The following is a 20,890-nucleotide window of genomic DNA, read 5'->3' on the forward strand; positions in this document are numbered from 1 at the left end:
TTCGTTGCTGCATGCAGGCTTTCTCTAGTTGCGTCAAGCGGGGGCTACTCTTTGTTGTGGTGCATGGGCTTCTCATTGCAGTGGCTTCTCTTGCTGCGGAGCATGGGCTCTAGGTGCGCAGTTGCAGCACGTGGGCTCAGTAGTTGTGGCACACGGGCTCTGTAGTTGTGGCATGCGGGCTCTAGAGCACAGGCTCAGTAGCTGTGGCGCACGGGCTCAGTTGCTCTGTAGCCTGTGGGATCTTCCCGGACCAGGGATCAAACCCATGTCCCCTGCATTGGCAGGCAGATTCTTAACAACTGCACCACAAGGGAAGTCCCCAGTGGGACTTTCTGAAGGGCTACATAGGAAAGAGCTCAATCCTTTGCCAAGAACCAGGAGTCAGCCTTGTTCAGACCCTGGGCCTCAGAATGAGTGAGAAATGTGTTCATCCAGTGTGGTCTGGGGAATAGACAGAAAACAAACAAACAAAAAGTCAGACTTAAATCACACACCAAGTCTCTGATAAGCAGAGGACCCTCGCTCTGGAAAATGTACATGTATACTTACGAACATTTTGGTGTACAATTTCAGTTGACTTTTGGATTCCCGAAGACCCTCCATGGACCTCCGCCCCCCTACATGAAATGTCAGGTGGAAGTGATGTGTATCTAGCAATCCAGGCTGTACCATCCTCCAGCCTCCTTCTTCCCTTGCCTCAGATCCTGACCATCACTGGGAACGTCATAAGTCTCTGCATCCACGATTTAAAAATCTAAAAACTAGAGACTTACGCTGACTCTCCATATTCTAGAAATCCATACCTTGAAGAGTGGACAATGGCAGCCCTCTTTCAAGCAGGTTTATACATAATCAATCTTTAGTCTAAGTTCTCCAGGGACAGGAATTCCAAGCATCTCCTTCAAGGGGCCCTGCGGTGTTCTGCCATGATTAAAATGCAGTCCTATCCTGTTCCCATTTGTTTTGTCCCCTGAGAGAGGGATGGGCCAGTCAAAGTGAAGCCTTGAAGTAACATGGAAATATGAACACATGTGGTTATTAGGGTGGAGGTATTCTGGGTCATTGTTTTCTAATTTTGAGTTTTCTCTTTTGCTAGTACAACACTGCTTGAGTAATACATTTTAAAAAGAACCCCGATGAGATCAGACTTCAGAAATTATCTCTATTTTCAGCTTGAACAAACAAACAAAACAAAATATCCCAACACAATCAGTCTTTTACTGTTCACCAGTAGATTAATTTTTTCTCTGTGTGTAAATTTTTTATATGTCTCTTTCCCATGTGTGTTTTAAATGCAAAAGGCAAGACCACACGTTCAAGGACGTATAAGATATCCTCATCTTATGCTTTAATCACCAGAACTTCTTGCTTTTCCTGATTTGTGAGGCTATTTATGACTCCATGCCTTGCATATGCTCTTCCCTCTGCCTATAATGCCCTTCCCACTATGTCTTCCTGGGAAGTTTGACCTTTCTTTAGGTCCAGTGGAGAGGTTGTCTCCTCAGCCTTTGTGAATCCATAGACAGAGGTGTTCCTTCTGTTTTCTCTACTTCAGTCTCCTCTTGCCCAGCCCTCTGTCGTACTATGGGTCATATTTTATTTTTAATTATTTGTTTCCATGTCTGTCTCTCCCTCTGGATCCTTGAGGGAAGGGATGGAGATTTATTTATACCTTAATTGCAAAACCCAGCCAAAATCTGGCACATAGTCTAAGCCCAATAAGTACATGCTGAATGTATGCAATAATTTTGGGGTGCCGATGCAGAAGCTGGGTGATATCCTAGCCCTGGCATCTCAGACCCTTACTAACAGTTCCAGTGTCATGTTGATGTTATAAGGAAATATTTTTACTCATGGAGTGGAGTCCCTTCTCACCCTCCATCTACTTTGTCTCGTGTTTATTCTCACAGGCCACTTCTGTTCTGCCTACCTGTGTGATTTTGATGCCCAAGGCTATTCACTTATTCTATCACATATTTACATATTTCAGAAATATTAATCGAGCATCTATTGAGGCTAACACTATGCTGAGCCCTGTGATACAACTATGAACAGGATGGACAAAGGCCCTGCCCTCTTAGAGCTTGGAGTCTGGCTTGGAAGACAGAAAAGGATATGGTAACCATAAATTAAGAAGAAAGTTTAAGAAGATGACAAATTTTACCCATGAAGCAAAGACATTGTAATGGTAGAGCTATATGTAGATGGTGTGGTCAGGATTCGAGGCAGGGGAAGAAGGAGGCTGGAGGGTAGTACAGCCCGATTGCTAGATACACATCACCCTACATTTCATTTGCCTAGAAGTAGTCATATGATCACACTGAATGAATGACCAGCAGGCTGGAAAGTACATTTCTTGGGTGACTTAGAAGAGGGACATGGAAAAGGATTTGGTAGCCCCTTATATAGCATCATTTCTGACGTTGCAGCCAAGACCATAAAGATGAGATGGAAGCATCTAGAAAGAATCCCACATGGAAAGGCTATAAGCTAGGGGAAAACAACTTGGCCCTTGATGACTAAAAGGATGTCATTATGTCTATGAGATGAATTAGGAGAGGTTGGCAGGAGCCAGGTCATTTAGGATTTGCTTCTGAGAGCTGTAAGAAACCATCAAAATGTTTTAAGCCAGGGACTGTCATGACCATTTTTAGAAGCTCACCCTAACTGCAGTGTGGAGAAGGGTCTGTGGGGGAATAGTAGGAGCAGGGAGACCACTCATGAGGTTGTTACAGGATGCGAGGAAGGAGATGATGGTGGCTAAGAATGGGTGGTAGTGTCAGCGTTTGTATTCCCATTTTCTAAATCACAGAAGTAACAAAGTGGAAGTTGCATGCTGAAATTTGCTCCTTACAGATCAAATACTCATTTCCCCTATGCTCCATTAATTGGTTGTTCATTGTGTCATTCTTCTGTGTATAATACCATATTGGTTTGTGTCTGTTTTCTAAGCACATCTACTATCGAGCTTCTGTGTGGCCAAGGGGCATGAACTGGAAGTACTAAGGAAGTGAAGAGAAGGAATAAAGGACACTGGCCAGGGATTAAACCAAGGAGCAATTCACAGAGAGTGAAGAGCTTCTGGCAGGGATTTGGAGGATGGAGAAGCCACAGGAACCATAGAAAGAATGGGGATTCCAGAGACAGTGCTCTGGTTTCCTGGGAAGTACCATTATATGAGTTACTTTAAACTCCCTGGACTTTGTATGACAGTTTTGAAACTCTAATTAAAAGGGTGCAGGTTTTTAAATCCAATAGAAATGGGTCTAAATTTAGGTTTTACCTCTACAAGTTGTGTGAGCTAGGGAAAGATGTGTCTCCCAGCTTCAATTCCTCATTTGTAAAATAGCAATTGTATTAGTCAGCTTGGCTGATGTAACAAGCATCCCCAATATCTCATTGACCTACAAGAAACTTTTATTTGTCATTCAGCTGTATGTCCCCTGCTATGCCTCTGCTCCATGTGCTTTCTCATCCTAGGATCAGGCTGTGAGCTATTCTTGGGGCAGAAGGAGAGAGCAAAAGAGAAGGCAGAAACATGTAAGCCTCTGAGAGCTTCTTAGACAGGGCAAATAGCACATCTGTCCTCATTCCATTGGCCTAAGAAAGTCACATAGCCCAATCTGTTATTAGGAGAGGAAAATATATTCTATCTACAAAGAAGCACAATGAGTCACATGATCATGGGAGAGAGTGTATAGTTGGAAACATTAATAAAATATGCCACATCTACCTTGCAGAATCTCTGCAGGAATTAAGTGAATGAAACATACAAAGCACCTAACTGTGTCTGACACAGTAAACACTCGGCAAAAGTCAATTCTTATGAAGTAGCCCAACTTTAATACATATTTGCAAACGTAGAATTAAAATGTGCTTCTCTTTGCCTTCTACTCTCCTCTTTCCTCTCAATAACCACCTTCCTTGCACACTTAGGAGCATAAACAGTACCTTGTGCAAAACGCACATCTTTCAGTGGCAGGTAGACCTTGGTTTGAAAGTCAGGTGTGTTGCATACTCTTGTGTGACTGGCTGAGATCAGCTGTTCTCTCTGAGCCTCAGTCTGCTCATCTGTAAAATGGGGAGAAAAGGGTTGATGTAAAGGTTAAATCTTCTTGCTCAAAAAACTCAGAAAATTCTCTTTCCTCAATAGATTTCCCCTAGTTTCTGGCAAGTTCTTAGAATAAGTGTCTTCTATTTCAATTTGAGGCAAGAAAAGCTCATCTTCATGCCAGATACTCAGAGCAAGTAAACCTCGAGGCTTTCTCCAGTAATTACTGACATTCCCTTTACTGGAAGAAGACTCAGAACTCTTCCCTGACTGTCAAATACATAGAATTTCTTGAGGGTCCCTAGATACTCCAAGCTTTCCCATGACTCCATGCTTTTATTGGTGCTGGTCCTTCCACCTGGGATGCCTTCATGTATCTCAAAAAAAATTCCTTTGGTGAATGTTCCCAGAGTCTTCTCACCACCTCTCCCCCATCATCAGAGATAGTTAAGTAATTACCCTTGACTCTATGCTTTTAAAATCAGACATACCCTTACTTGGTAAGGACTAGGGTACTGACTTTTGGGTGTGATTACTTGGCTCAAACCCCATCCCTTCTTCCTCAAACCCCAGGACTGAGGCAAGTAGGGGCCAGTTTGCTATGAGTGAGATGCTGAACAGTGCCCACGTCATCCTGAGAGATCAGAAACCTACCCGAGGCCAGGTAAGAAAGTGACACGATCATGCTTGCACTTGAGAATGATATCTCCATGGCTCTGAGTGAAATGGACTGGAAAGGAGTAAGGCTAGAGGACACCGTGACCATCCAAGCAAGGGATGGCGCCCTTGGTCTTCAAGAAAACTTGTTGGTAAATACCACGTTTCCTGGCTGGGTTTCTTTTCTTTTGTTGACTGCCTGGGTTTGTGGAGTGCCTGGGTTTCTGGTAGATTCATTCTCTTCTAACGCAGCGCTTCTCAAAGTGTGATCTGCCTGTGACTGGGGCTTGTCTGTGGACTTCTGTTACCAGCCCTCTATAAGAGAAGCACAGAAGCTGAGTATAAGCATTCATAAACTTTAATAAGTATTTGGTATCCAAGTTCATGATCTAGTAACTGATTTTTATTTTATTTTATAAAAGTAGTGGCAGGTAATGGATGAGGACGAAATGAACAAACAACGAGCACATTCAACCAGCCCTTCACCGGAGAGAATTCAGTAAGCACGGACATCATGTTCCCTGTGACGTTCTCTCTCTCTTTTTCTTTGCTGGGTTAGGAGGATTTTAGTTATTTTCTGGATTTTAGTGAAATCAGATTACAACACAGTTGAGTTTCAGACACTTCTAATCTTTTACTTTGAGTGTATTTCTTGGACCCTAATGTCCTACTTTCTTCTGGTTACAAGACTGCCAACATTTTGTCTGGATAGGGAGGGACTGTTTAAATGTTTAATCCCACATTCCCACCTACATCTCTCTCTGTCTCTCTCTCTCTCTAATTACTAGACTTTCTTTTTTAAAGTAGTTTTTAGTTTACAGAAAACTTGAGCAGAAAGTACAGAGTGTTATCACATACCCCTCTCCCCTGCCATGCAGTTTCCCTTATTAACATTTTGCACGAGGGTGGTATATTTGTTATATTTGTTGCAACTGATGAATCAATATTAATACCTTATTATTAACTAAAGCCTATAGTTCACTCTTCGTGTTGTGTATTCTATGAGTTTTGATAATTGCATAATGGCATGTATCCATGAATACGGGATCAAACAGAAGACTTTCACTGCCCTAAAATCTCTGGTGTTCCACCTACTCATCTTTCCCTCCTCTCCCCAAACCCCTGGCAACCACTGATCCTTTTTCCCATCTCTGTAGTTTTGCCTCTTCTACAAGTTCATATAATTAGAATCAGACAGTATGCAGTATTTTCAATGTCTCTTTCTTGTTCTTCTTTTCCCCAAGTCTTCATGCCCCTTCCATCCTCTCAGAACACACACACACACACACACACACACGGTTCCTCTAAAACAGAATAGAAAAGTTGAGAAAAAGATAAAAGCCTGTAACTAGCCTGGCTCACAACCTCATTAAGGGCGTTTGAGGGGTCATTTTCAATCTCTGCCTACCTTCCTATCAGGAAGTAAGCACTGACTTTTCACCCCACTTAGGAGAGCCAGGCCTCTCCTCCCAGCTCGGTCTGCTCACTTCTTATTTCCCTAGAAGCAAGGGCCTCTTTGCCTGTGCTGTGTCTGGGTGGTAATTACCTTGTGTCTGTTCTGCTGCCTTCAAATTATTTTTCCCACCTTCAGAGTAATTGCCTCCCACTTCTTATCTTGACTGTGATCTTCTACAGGGTGCAGGGGACCTGTCTCTTGACTCTCATATTTTTACTTCTGATGTTAAAAAGTCCCCTTGAACTTGCATTTACAGACACCAGCAAAGCCCGAGTGTCTTCACATCAGCGGACAGGTCCCGAGGGAAGGGTGTTTGCAATTACAGCCAGAGCTGGCTGAGGGATCAGAGAGCTGCCAGGCTGGTGAGGCCTGGCCTGGGGAGCATCTCTGATGAGTGATGGGGTCATTATTATGAGTGTTATGCGGGGATGCAGGTAAAGTCCCATGGCAGGAACGCTTTTCTCCCTTTATCTTGTCTTCGCTGTAAAGACAGACATACATATACATACATATATGCATAGACCCCAACGCAGCCCAGCTAGGGAGTGGGGAAGTGAAGTTAGACCAAGGATTTCTCACACATTCTAGAACAATCCTTCCGCAGGGCCTCTGTCTTCTCAAAGTCTCCTCCTGCCAGGTCATCTTCTCTCCAGGGGCATGAGTGTGGCTTAGTCCTAAATTGGAGGACTGATTTCCTTTCTTTTTCCAGCTTTTTGGTTCTAACATCTAATAATTTATATATTTTGCTGAGATGTAGGTTTTCTCTCTATGGAGATATTTTCTCCATTTTTGTTTCTTGCAGGGAAGATTAAAAAAATACCTAGTTGATCCTAGCTTCTTGCATCAGTATAGCACTTTTTTGGGGAACCCACCTTTCTCTTGTTCCTCACTGTGTGTGTCTATGTTCTGTGCTGCAGAACGTTGATAATCATCCCTTCTAGCCTATTTGGTAAATCTATGTCCCTGTGGGAGGGCCTAGTGTCCCTTGAAGAAAGGAGGCATACCCAGTGTTAACCATATGGGCACCAGGCCATGCTAATCTGGAAAATTCCATTTTAGGAGGCATGGAAGGGACCTCCCAGTCTCTCCACTTTAGTTTCAGCCTTTGAGGAGTCTTGATATCCTTAGGGTGGTCCAGAGTTTCAGGGGTTCAAGATCACCTCCTTGATGGGGAGGTGTGATGGGAACTAGGAGGTGGCTGGTCTGCTCTGTGCCATAAGCTGACTGTGGGAAGCCTCCTTCATCTTGTAAGTGAATATTTCTGGCTGGTTATTTCTTGCCTGTTCATTCCCTTCAGTTAACCTAAGGCGTTTAGAAGAGACTCCTTGGAACCTTACAAACCTTACAAACCTCCAAAACACTTCTGAATTCAGGCAAGGTCCTCGCCTCGTCATTTCAGGGGAGTTATAAAGAGACTGTAATGCCTCCCAAGATCAGCTGCAGCAGCAAGGCATGTTCCAGAGTCCATGGTTTCAAACCATGACTCGTATTTTAAGATAGTCACCATAGCCCATCATTATCTTCTGAATCTTAAAGCATCCTTATGAAGTGATACTACTCTTGCTTCCATGTTGCAGATGAGGAAACTGAACGTTTGAGACTGTGTATTCCCACCTCCCATTGGCATTTGACATCCTCTATCTTCTGCTCTCTTTGGAGGATCTGTGCTGTACTTGTGTGCAGAGCAAGACAGAATTGTTTTTTTCCTTTTCTTTCTTTCTTTCTTTCTTTCTTTCTTTCTTTCTTTCTTTCTTTCTTTCTTTCTTTCTTTCTTTCTTTCTTTCTTTCTTTCTTTCTTTCTTTCTTTCTTTCTTTCTTTCTTTCTTTCTTTCTTTCTTTCTTTCTTTCTTTCTTTCTTTCTTTCTTTCTCTTTCTTTCTCTCTTTCTTTCTCTCTTTCTCTCTCTCTTTCTTTCTCTCTTTCTTTCTCTCTTTCTTTCTTTCTTCCTTCCTTCCTTCCTTCCATTCTTCCTTTCTTCCTTTCTTTCTCTCTTTCTTGGAGCATGACACTGCAGTCCCTGGCAGTTATGTGAAATACATGGAGGAGAAACCACATACTAATAGATGCAGGAAGCGGGACTCAGAATTATTTCAAGTCCAGGACTCCTTCCTCTGGTGCTTTATTTTGGCCTAATTCAGAAGGTGGCCAGATGTGGAAATGCCCAGGATTGGGAACACAGTGGCAGCACAGAGTCAAATATGGAAGGACCCCCAAGCCCCAGTGGGCCACAGCCCTCCTAAATCAGGGCTTTCCGTACATTTGCCTGGCACATCTCCTGGCTGTTCTGGAAATGACCACAAGGACTCCTATGGATGTGTCAAATATCTCAGTGTGTCAGTTAATAGGCTCTGACAAAGGGCCAAAACACTGCGGAGATTTGAAACAATTCTGCGGATACCTTGGTCCTCTACCTGATTTTACCAGCTCACAGAAAACGAAGGGAAGCATTTGATGTTTTTTTCTGCTTCGAGGATCCCAGTGATTATTCTTTCTCTGTTTCAGCCACCACAGGCTACTGACAGACCGTAATGCTCTGACAACTCCTGAACACCAGAGGTGAGAAGGATATTTACATCTGAGGATCTTGACTACTTGGTGGGAAGGAATTACCTGCTAAGTATGGTCTCAGAAAGAAGTTCTTTCAGAGGTTGTATGAGGACAAGCTGAAGAAAATAAGCCATAGCTCTTTGGAATCGTAACAATACTCCAAGACAAATGTTTATCAGGGGCTGGGTTTTTTTTTCCTATATCTGTCACACACTCAGGGTGTGACATGGGGGAATGTACTTCCCCTCCCTAAGCCACAGATCCTCATCTATAAAGCAGGGAGCTTGGAATTCAAAAGTCCCCAATATCAAGCCTTGAACAGGGTCAGGTTGGCAATTCAGAAGCTCAGGCTTATTGAGAAAGGACGTATCCAGGTTCGGGTAGGGCTTGTATTGAGTAACGAGAAAGGGGCATGGTGATCAGGACATGAGCCAGTTTGGAAAGAAAGTCTAAAAATGTCTGATCTGGTGGCCCAAGAGGACAGCGGGAGTCTCCTAGGAGTGGCAGTCAAGCCAGGTCAGGCTCTGGGCAGGCTGCCTAGTTTGGGGAATGGCATTGATGTGCGGGGAGAGGCCGGACAGGTGTCAGGACCTAAGCCAAATGAACTGGAGGTCAGGATGGGGCATTAGTTCTAAACAAGGTGCCTGAGTGCAAAGTAGGCCTGAGTCAAAACCCATTCACCCAGACAACACAGCATGGCTGGGTGGCCACAGACAGACCCGCTCTGGGTACAGGGGACCCCGGGTTTAAGACAGCAAGAGTAATTCTAGGCTCATTTGCCTTATCAGGGCAAATATATGTCTTGGCTGGAGGGTTGGAGAAGCTGGACAGACACCTTTAGAGCTGAAATATGGTATTTCCATTTTAATCTAAATAAAAATAACAATAACCAGTACACATGGGTTGCTTTCTCTGTGCCACACTATTCTAAGTGCATCCCATGTGTGAACACCTGGGCAGGCTGGTTTTAAAGCTTTTTCTTGTTAACCACTATGGTAGAAAACACTTTTTTTTTTTTTTTTTTGCCAAGATCAAACTATGGCAATATCCATCCCTCTAACTATGACCTATGCCACCACTAGAGAATCCAGGCAAAAATATAGAGAGTGGGAAGGGGTAAATGGAAACCTGTTTAGACTGAAGACTCTTAGGAAATAAGGGCCCTTTCAATGACAGCATCCATGTGGATTTCATTGTCAGTCCTCCCTTTTCCAGCACGATCAAGGGATTAATCACACTTGCATGTTTCCCCAGTCATCCCTGCATCTTTCCAGCAAGGAGTCCATGCTCCCAAGCGGGAGGTGACTCCAGGCACCATCCTCCAGTTTCCCCTACAAATGTCTCTTAGGTTCCTCTAGGTTTGGATGTAGGGTGACTGTGGAGAAACTCATGTGGGATATTAAAAATGCTATAAGAAATATTTTTTAAATGTTTTAATCACATTTATCACACGTCGGAAAATGTAAAATCACACTTTCCTATAATGTCTGTCATTTCTGACCACGCTCCTGGGGAATCAGGCGTATGAGGCACACTTTGGCTTTCTAACACTAATTATATATTATTTTAATTAAAAAAAATTTTTTTTTGTATTGACGTATAGTTGGTTTAAAATGTTCTGTTAGTTTCAGGTGTACAGCAAAGTGATTCAGTTATACGTATACATATATCTATTCTTTTTCAGATTTTTTTCCCATATAGATTATTACAGAATATTGAGTAGAGTTCCCTGTGCTATACGGTAGGTCCTTGTTGATTATCTACTTTATATATAGTAGTGTATATATGTTAATCACAAACTCCTAATTTATCCCTCCCTAACCCATATGATATTGACACCGTAATCTCTCTTCCATCTCTCTAATCCCACTAAAAATGTCCTAGTTCTGACCTACACTATTTCTTTAATCGCTGTCTGACTTACCTCCCTGCCTCTCCTATCTCTTCAGTTCAATCTGTCCTCCACGCCCTCAGAAGCAGCAGCGTCTGGCTCAGAGTCGTCATAAGCCTCCTGTCACTTACAGATCTATATCCAGAATCCACATCCCACATCTAAATCCCCTAAGAACCCCCCTAAATACCCCCTCCTAGCTTAGCTTTCGCTCATGAGTTTCATACTCTCCAGGCGCAGCAGACCTGATCATGTTCTCAGTGTCCCTAACTTAGTCTTTTCCACCTGTCAAAAATATCCTTTCCCATCTCCATCTGTGAGTAATTAATAATGGAAAGTCCATCTCCCTTTTCAGTGTCCAAAACAAAGGCCAACTCCTCCAAGAAGTCTTTTTTTTTAAAAAAAATCTATCTATCTATCTATCTATCTATCCATCTATCCATCTATCTACCTACCTATCCATTTTTGGCTGCGTCGAGTCTCAGTTGCGGCATGCGGGATCTTTCGTTGCTTCGCACGGGCTCTTCATTGTGGCCTGTGGGCTCCTCTCTAGTTGTGGCGTGTGGGTTCCTCTTTAGTTGTGGTGCATGGGCTCCTCTCTAGTTGTGGTGCGTGTGCTCCTCTCTAGTTGTGGCATGCGGGCTTCTCTCTAGTTGTGGCATGGGCTCCAGAGCGAGTGGGCTTAGTTGCTCCACGGCATGTGGGATCTTAGTTCCCCAGCCAGGGATCGAACCCGTGTCCCCTTCATTGGAAGGCGGATTCTTAACCACCGGACCACCAGGGAAGTCCCCCAAGAGGCCTTCTTATACCTCCAACCTCATACCTCATCATTAGAAAGGATCACATCCGACTCTAAATCCCCAATGCTAACTTTCTTACCTCTATCTTACTTCCTCTAAGAATTACAGGTATCCCTGCTATCCGAGAGTAGAGGGTTCCTGGGAGACCTTTTGTAAGGTGAAACGGCATAAAGTGAAGAAGCAATTACCTTAGGACAGTCTTGCCAATGGATGCACAAAATGAATCGAGTTAAAGCAGAGTTGCTCACAGACACAGTTCAAAGCTATGGCGGCTTGATGCTGAGATGCTGAGTGCCGTTCTTGGGGAAAAAGCTTGGCAGTGCCTCTCTTGATGCTTGGGGTGGAAGCTGTCTTTATAAGACTTACTGCAAAACCAACACTGAATGCTAATTTTGCTTTTTGCCTTCTTTTTTTTTGTAAAAGTGAAAATCCTCTTGGGATTTCTCTCAGTTTGAAAACAGGTACTAATGTAGGTCTTTCGTACAGTGAACTTTTGAAAAGTGGGAGAGACCTGTATCTGTGTTTATGTCCACATTAAACACTGGCTGGGATCACCATGAGTGAATGACCATATTCTCCAAACCAAAACTGTCCTGGCACACAATAAGCTCATGGTAGTATGGTAGGTTGCAACAGTGGGGCCAGTTCTTCATCTCTATCTGCATCTACACTCTTTGCCTTATGATTTCGAAGTGCCCACCCATCCAACTCTGACTCTGGGTTTGGCCGTGCTGTTTACTTTGGCCAATAGATGGGGTGGAATGATGATGTGCTAGTTCTAACTTCAAGCCCAAGAGACATTGCCTGTTTTCAGGTGCTTTCCTGAAGCCCTGCCAAAGTCTTATAAACATGCCTGGATCATCTGGCTGGAGGGTACGAGATACATGGCACAGAGCAGAACCACTCTGTTTGCTACAGTTGAGACCATCATAGGTAAGTCAGACATGTGAGCAACCCCAGCCAAAGACCAGCAGAGCCTCTAGATTACTTCCCAACTTACCCAGAAGCATAAGCAAAAAATTCTTATATTGGATGCCACCAAGGTATTGTGGGTGTTGGTGACATGGCATTTTTTTAGCCAGAGATAACTGATGCAGGTGAACCAAAATGCATCCAGCCATCTCAGGTGTCAATAGAGCCTCCTCCCTAAAAGTCTTAGATATAATGATGAAGAAAAGAATATATATATATATATGTATATATACATATATATATGGTACATACATATATCAATATATACATACACACAATTGTACCAAATTATATGTGTAGTTAAATTAAAATACTAAATATGCATACACACTATAAATATAAAACACATATATGTATGATGTTTCTATACATATATGACATCTGTGTATTTATATAGATTTGTCCCTGAAGGCACACATAAGAAACTGCGGTAAACTCCTGGAGAATGGGGTAGGGGAGTGGGGTAAAGGAGAGAATTTAGAGTTTGTTTTTTATTCCTTTATGTATTTCTTGACCTTATAATGAATATATCATAATTTAATAAGTTAGAATCTGATTAAAATAAATAAAATAATTCATGCTAACTGTAGAAAATTTGTCTGTAAGAAAGAATAAAGCAAACATTTTAAAAACCTCTCATGCATATTCTTTATGGATTCTCTCTTGAGATGACACAAATACTATATTTTCGTCAATTCTTTTAGCATTTCATCTTTACTCTTTGAAATTTTAGTCAGTTTAAATCAAATTAGGTCAATTATATGAGGTAAGTGGTGGTGGGGGGTATTTGTCTTTCTCTAAACCCCAAAATATTTAACCAATCATCCATGCCATATTTATTTAATTTAATAATCCTACTCCACACTTTGAATTATTTAATACTCATATATTTATTCTGTATTTGAATTACTGTAGCTTTGTAGTATGTTTTGGCATCTGGTAGGGCAGATTTTACCTTTTTCATTGTATTTTATTTTTTTACATTTTGAGCCATGTTCATGCATTTCTTTTGTCTAGCTGAATCAGAAACAGGCTGTCAAGTTTTCAACAAAGATACACGTAGAATTTTGAAACTTTTTCCCTCACTAATTTGGGAGTTTTGTTCCTTTCCTCCTCCTCCTCTTCCTCCTCCTTCTCCTTCTTTTCCTTCTTCCTCCTTTACCTCTTTTTAAGAATCTCCATTTCTCCCTCACCCTCCTCCTCTCCTTCTTCTCATGCTTCTTCATCTTGCTCATTTCTTCATCTTAATCTTCATCTCTTTATGGATTGCTATTTACAAGATAAATATTCAAACATACAGAAAATAAAAATATTGATCAAATCTTGACAGGTTGTGTTTGGTGTATGCGTTAGATGCCTTAAGATGGAGATCTAAAATGTTACAGAAACAGCCATATTCCTCCACCCCAATTTCCCTCCACCCTCCACAGTAACCACAGTTACGAAATTGGAGTGTACTCTGTCTGTGCATGAATTAACCTTTACTTTCACAACGCACATTTACCCATAATCATGGGTAGTATTGTTTTGTATATTTAAAACTTTTGTACAAAATGTTCCATGCTGAGCATGTCCTTTTGCATCTTGATTGTGTGTGCGTGGGGGAAGGGGGCAAAATATGTAACTTGTCTTCCTGAAGATCCTGCATATATCTTGTTTAGTTTTACTCTCGATTATTTAGACTATTTTCATGGTCTTAATGCTAAATTCACATGACTCCAACTTTGTTGATGGCCAATGCAACCAAATACCAGATGAGATCAGTCTTTTCCTGTTGAAGTTTGATTTCATCATATCAACCTGGTATCCAAACTATGAGGGAACCTGTTCCATCTGGAGAATGCACATGCTCGGGCTTCTCCTTTCCTATTAGGGAACTCCTGCAGGGGAGTCCTGCCTGTGATCTTCATCTAGAAGACTAGTCCCTAACCACTGCTTGGTTCTCATCCATCCCCTGTCCATTGAGCCTAGGACTATGCCTGTTTGATCAGAACTGTGGTCACAGTCTTACCCTGTATTTGGTACCAGTATAGTACAACCTTTAAGCCCCTAAACTATGCACCAATTGGATTTTCCCAGATATGTCTCCATAGACATCCCCAACTTCATCTTAAACCAAATTGAACCTCTCATATTCCAGACTGGCTGTTGTCCCACCAGGTATTTTGGTGGTGTAGTGATTTATTTTGTTTTTATGTATTCATTTGAGTTCCTACCACCTCTACCATCTAGGTTCACGTTTTCTCCTGATTCTAACATCCTGATTTGGCCAGATACAGAAACTATACCCAAGATGGCAAAAGCACTTTTCCCACATGATAACCATAAATTACTGGTGGTGATTTAATGAAAAAACCTGTGTTAAGAATAATTTAGAGGTAATATCTGGATTTGGTCAGAAAGAGCTGTCTGCCACTGGCCGGTCCAATCCTTATGTTCTTGCTATCACTTGTTTTATGCCTTACAAGATGAGAATTAATGATTATAATACTTTTAACCATAAACAAATATGAGCCAATGAGGGTAGTAAGAAAACAACAAAGTACAAAAAGAAAATAAAAATCTAGGTGGGGCACTATTTTACTTTTTCCATATATTCATGTATACATAGTTATTTTCTATGTGTAAAATAATCACACTATAGTAGGTATAGAAGGGTGGAAAGGTGGAAGACAGTCCTTAAAGTTATTTCATGTGGCATTTTATGTCATCCAAAGATGGTTGCAACTATATCTCTCATATCTCAGGCTTTTCTGGAACATCAGAATTATACCCTATCAAGAGGTAGTGTCTATGTCTGCTCCTCTTGAATCTGGGTGGGTCTCTGTGACTACTTCAACACACAGAGTACAGTAGAAGTGATGCTATGTGGCTTCTGAGGCTAGATTATAAGAATGCCATGCCATTCACTTTGCTCTTTGAGGGATTCCAGCTCTTGGAACCCAGCCACCATATTGGTAGGAAGCTCAAGTGTCTGTGGAGAGGTTCTCATGGAGAGAAACCAATGCCCACTGACCCAGAGACCGGGCTGAGTTCCCAGCCAGCAGTCATCATCAACTTGCCAGCCATATGAGTGAGACATCTTGAAAGTAGCTCCATCAGTGCCAAGTCAAGCAGCTTCGTTGTGTTACCAAAGATCACCTCTTTCCTATCATCTTCCTTCTGAGATGGATGTAGAGCTAGATTGGAAGCTGTGTTTTGATCCTGAAGATTCAAGATAAGAAAGCATTGCTCAAATTCTGGATGAAACAGCTACTGAAGTAATCTCCTGTGATGTTTTTTCCTCCAGGAATCCTTGCCTATTTGCTCAGGTAACTCATAAACCTTCTTATGTCAGCATCCTAAGAATACTTATCGTGTGGTTGTGTATTGTTCTCTAGCCACCTCAAAGTGTTCCTCTTGCTTTCAAGTAATGTTTTCATGTTTTTCTGCTAGTATTCTTTCAAAGGTACAAGGTGAATATCATTAAGTGTTCAATAAAACAATCAGGTATTGCTAAGATGTGTAACAGAATTCACATTTAAAATAAGACTGTGTCGGTCAAGAAAAATAGATAAAGTGAACGCCTTGAATTCATGACTAGAAATACACATTTCTGTTTTTATGTTAGTGTCGTCTGTTTTACCTACCTTGGTGCAAGAGATATCTAATTTCATACATGGCAACTCAACTTCTAAAACTGCTCATAAAATCCAGGCAAAATCAACTATAAGTAGTGTCAAGACTAAGGAAGGTGAAAGTCCCTGTGTTTGGCCTAGGACAGACCAAGTTTTGATTTATATGTTTATTTCTCAACACTACAAATTGAGGGGGAATCTTAAGAAAGCATGCTGATAATGGAATGGGTTTCCATTCAAAGCAGTGAACTCCTATTTTACTAGAAGCTAAAATGTTCTCTGCCAGAAACTTTGTGTAGTTCAGAGGCACAAATAATTTTGTACGTCCTTTCAAACACTGTGATATTCTATATTAGAATTTAATCCTGCCCCCAAGTGCCAGTTCTTCACATTGCCACACAAGTAACCTTCCTGGGGACCTGGTCTTCCAAGAACATAGTGATCTTCATGCCTCAAGTGTGAGGCATAGATCTCTTCTTGTTAACAAGGGATAAGGTATGAATTTTCATAGGCAGAATACTCAGACCTGCAAAAATGTAACTTTATTTATTTCATTATTACTGAAACTAGTTTAGCTCTTTAGCCTCTGTTTCCACTCGGCAGGGAACTTAATCTTGCTAACCTAAAGTAATTCGCCATTTCCATTTTAAAGTTTAGTTTATCTTGGGTAAAAGCTTAAATTCACAATGTTATTTCTGACCTCGTTCTTTCCTTCACACAAGGGTTATTTTAACTTCCCGGTGAGTTTTACCTTTATTGCTGTTGTTGTATCTTTTTAAAAATCAAAATTATTTGATTGGTGTATAATTATAGGAGTCTGACTTACAAACATGAAATTCACCCATTTTTAGTGTACAGTTTGTCATTTTCTACACAGATGGTCTCTGGAGGTTTTGATTGAGATAGTGTTGAATCTATAGATCACTTTTGGGAGAATTATCATAGCAACACTGAGTGTTCCAATCCATGAACATGGCATATCTCTCATTTTATTTAGGTCTTCTGTAATATCTCTGAGCATTGCACTGTGGTTTTAGGTTTAGAGGTCTTGCACATATTTTGGTAAACTTTCCTTAAAGATTTAAAGTTGCACATAATTTTAGAAAGTGCTATGTTTTCTGGATATACTCACCAGTTTTTCATTACAAAATGTCCCACTTTATCCCTGATAATATTGCTTATGCTGAAATCTATGTTGTATAATATAAATACAGACATTTTAGCTTATTGTCCAGTGTTTGCATGGTACATAATTTTTCATTCCCTTACCTGTCTATGACTTTATATTTAAAGTGGGTGTTGTCCTATTGTCATACACTTGGGTATTGTTTTTCTACCCCCTCCCACAATCTGTCTTCCATTGGAGTGTCAAGGTGAGTGAACTTTAATGTAATTATTGGTGTGATAAGTTTAAATCTACAGTTTTCCTCTTTGTTTTTTATTTTTAAATCTACAGTTTTCCTCTTTGTTTTTTTTGTTTCTGGCAGAGAGCAGATAAAAAATAATTTTAAATAATTTTAAACCTATCTATCTGTTCTTTATTTTTTCTGTTTTCTGCCTGCTTTGGTGTTAATTATCAGTTCCATATTATTTCCACTATTGGCTTATTAGCTATTCCTTATTTTTATTTTTAGTAACTGCTCTAGGGAATACAATACACATCTTTAATGTATCTCATTTTACCTTTAAATAATATCATAAATAATTTAATGAATAATGTAAGTATCTTACAACCATATACTTCCATTTATCCCCTCCCATTTTTGTTTTCATTCACTTTTTATTTATGCATATGTTATAAATAGTATTATTTTTACTTTAAATATATATCTTTTAAAGAAATTAAAAGTGAGAAAAAAGAGTTTTATATTTACTCAGATGTATACCATTTCTAATGCTTTTCATTCTTTTTGTGTAGATCCAAGTTTTCATCTGTTACCATTTTCCTTTTATCTGACGAACTTTTAATATTTATTGTTCTGAAGTTCTGCTGGTGATAAATTGCTTCAGCAATTTATTTATCTGAAACATTATTTCATCTTTATTTTTAAAATATAATTTTGTTGCTATGGAATTCCAGGTTGGCAGTTCTGTTTTGCACTTTTCCCTGTGGAAGGGAAGTTGAAGGGTTTAACTGGGGGAGGGGGCAGGCGGTTATAAGTACCATGACTATATTTGTGTTTCAGGAATATTCTGTGAACAGTATTATAAAGAGTTGTTTGGCTTGGGGAAACAGAAGTGTAAAAGTGTAAAACAGAAGTGTAAAAGCAACAGAAACAGCTAGGAGGTTGTTAAAATAATCCAGGGGAGATATCATGGGGTCTCAAATAAGTCAAAGCAGGTGGGAATGGTGATAAGAATACTGATTTGGAAGATATATTGTGTTATTAGAATGTGGGGATCATATATAAAAGGTGATGGAGAAGATGAATCCTTGTACCTTGGTTGTGGCACGTGAGTGAGGAGAGGTCCCATTTATTGAGATGGGGATTTACAGGAGGAGAAACAGGTTTGTGAGGTCAGTGATGACTATTTCCATAGTGGCTTAGGTTCTAGATTCAGGTAACTGTCTCGCATGCCATGCCTGGCATTCAGGTCCTCCACTAGGATGAACCCCTCATCTATCTGGGGACCAGGTACACTTCTAGCTCTTGCCACACTACTCTGCCAGTGAGATAAACGCTTATTTTTCTCTAAGCTACTGAGCAAGTGCTCTCACTTTGGAATCTGTACACACAATATTGAGGGTCTCCCCCTTCCAGGACTCTGGTTCTGACTCCCTCCTTCTAACCCGGACTGGGCAGTTGTGGATAACGTCCTTAAGGTAAACTCAGTTCAGGTCAGCACCTTTGTACGTGGTGCTTGTCCTGTGGCTACTAGTCAGAGGCATCTTTAATCATGTTAGCCTCCCCAGGCTCTCGCTTTGTCTGCTTCAACTCTCCCACTGGTTCCAACTCGTACAGCTGAGTTCACCCCAACTTATGACATTATTTAGACTTTTCCTTTCAACTTAGAATAGAAACAAGGATAAATCATTCAACCTCCGTGGCCCATTTAACCCTTGTGTAAACTGTCTGAGGGATAGAATTATAATTACCTTTTTCAGGGACAGAGTTGAGGGGGGAGTCAATTAAGTCTTGCCCTGTGCTTTGAGATCTTTCAATGAAAGGCTCGGGATTATTACCATTAACAAGATACTGAAGGGCTATTTGCCAGCAATGACTCCTTTTGAGGCAGCACGTCTGTCATTAGTAATTTGGGGGCTTGGCACAGAGTCATGGGAATGTTTTAATGGCTTCTGTTCAACCCCAGAAATAGATCTCAAAGTTGCAAAAAGAAATGCTTGTTTTCTCTGTTCTCCTCTATTTCTGTACATGTGGTGACCCTCGGGGAGACCTCAGGTTCTCTGGCAGAGGCCAATAAGTGGGCAACAGGGTCTTAAGCTGCCCCAATAAACTCTGACAGCTGACAGTGCTGGGGGTCTGTCTCAGAGACTAATTTAGAGATGGGTTATACCACCAGATACTAACCGTGGCCTAAGCTGAATTTCTGGAGCCACCTGGAGAGCTTGCTAACTCAGTGAGATTTGGGAATTATATGTAGGAAACTCTTTCTTGAAGAAATATTTGGAAAATGTTTGCTAATTCGAACAAGTTATTTTATTCCTAAGCCAACTCCCAAATGCTTTTTCAGAGCTGTCTTTATGAGTCAAGAAAAGAAGTATTTTCTGTCTGGGAGGCCTGGATTTGTTTCTAGAGAAGTGAGCAAGGAATATGTGTGTCCATCCAGGCTTGTGTTTGGCCCCCCATTGGGTAAGTCCATACTATAGCTTTGTTTTCAATTAATTAATTAAATTGTTCTTTTAAAAACTCCCTCTTCTCCCCTCTGCTCCAGTTTTTCCCTTCAATTTTGCTCCATCCTTTGCTTTATGCTTAATCAATTCTTTTCTCTGCTTGTCAAGGTATGATATACTGGAAAAAGCAGTAGCTCTGTTGAGATAAGAAATAGCTTTGACTCTTACTGATGGTGAACTTGGGCAAGTTGTTTAATTTCTATGAATTTCATTTCATTCTCTGAAAGATCGGATATAACACAGGGGCCCAGCAGGATGTCTGGGATGATTGAGCCAATATAAACATAGTTATCTAAGGTGTTGCAGGTACAAAGGTGTCACAAACCTGTGAAACAGCTGAATATAAGCAATAGGGTATGGTGGGGCCTGTGGCAAACTGGAGCATACGTGCCCCATCCTCAGGGAGCAGTCATTATTCTGCTCTAACAAATGTTTGCCAGACTTCCTTCCTTCCTCCCTCCCGCCCTTTCTTCCTTCCCTCCCTCCTTCCTTCCCTCCTTCCCTCCTTCCTTCCCTCCTTCCCTCCTTCCTTCCCTCCTTCCCTCCTTCCTTCCTTCTTTCCTTCCTTCCTTCCCTCCTTCCTTCCCTCCTTCCTTCCTTCCTTCCCTCCTTCCTTCCTTCCTTCCCTCCTTCCCTCCTTCCTTCTTTCCTTCCTTCCCTCCTTCCCTCCTTCCTTCTTTCCTTCCTTCCTTCCCTACTTCCTTCCCTCCTTCCCTCCTTCCTTCCCTCCTTCCCTCCTTCCTTCCTTCCTTCCTTCCCTCCTTCCCTCCTTCCTTCCTTCCTTCCTTCCTTCCCTCCTTCCTTCCTTCCTTCCTTCCTTCCCTCCCTCCCTCCCTCCTCCCTCCCTCTGTCCCTCCCTCCCTCCTTCCTTCTTTCTTTCTTTCCTTTCTCTCTCTCTCTTTCTTCCTTCCTTCCTTTCTTCTTTTTTTTTTTTTAACAAATAGGAAACTCAGAAAGTGATACAAAGTTTCCTGATGTTTAAGTGTTCAAACTAATTCATTTCCTTTTGAAAAACAGTCTCGAACAGTAGAAAGATGGTTGAGGCCT

The sequence above is a fragment of the Eubalaena glacialis genome, chromosome 13, assembly GCF_028564815.1.
Source record: "Eubalaena glacialis isolate mEubGla1 chromosome 13, mEubGla1.1.hap2.+ XY, whole genome shotgun sequence".
Classification (NCBI taxonomy): Eukaryota; Metazoa; Chordata; class Mammalia; order Artiodactyla; family Balaenidae; genus Eubalaena; species Eubalaena glacialis.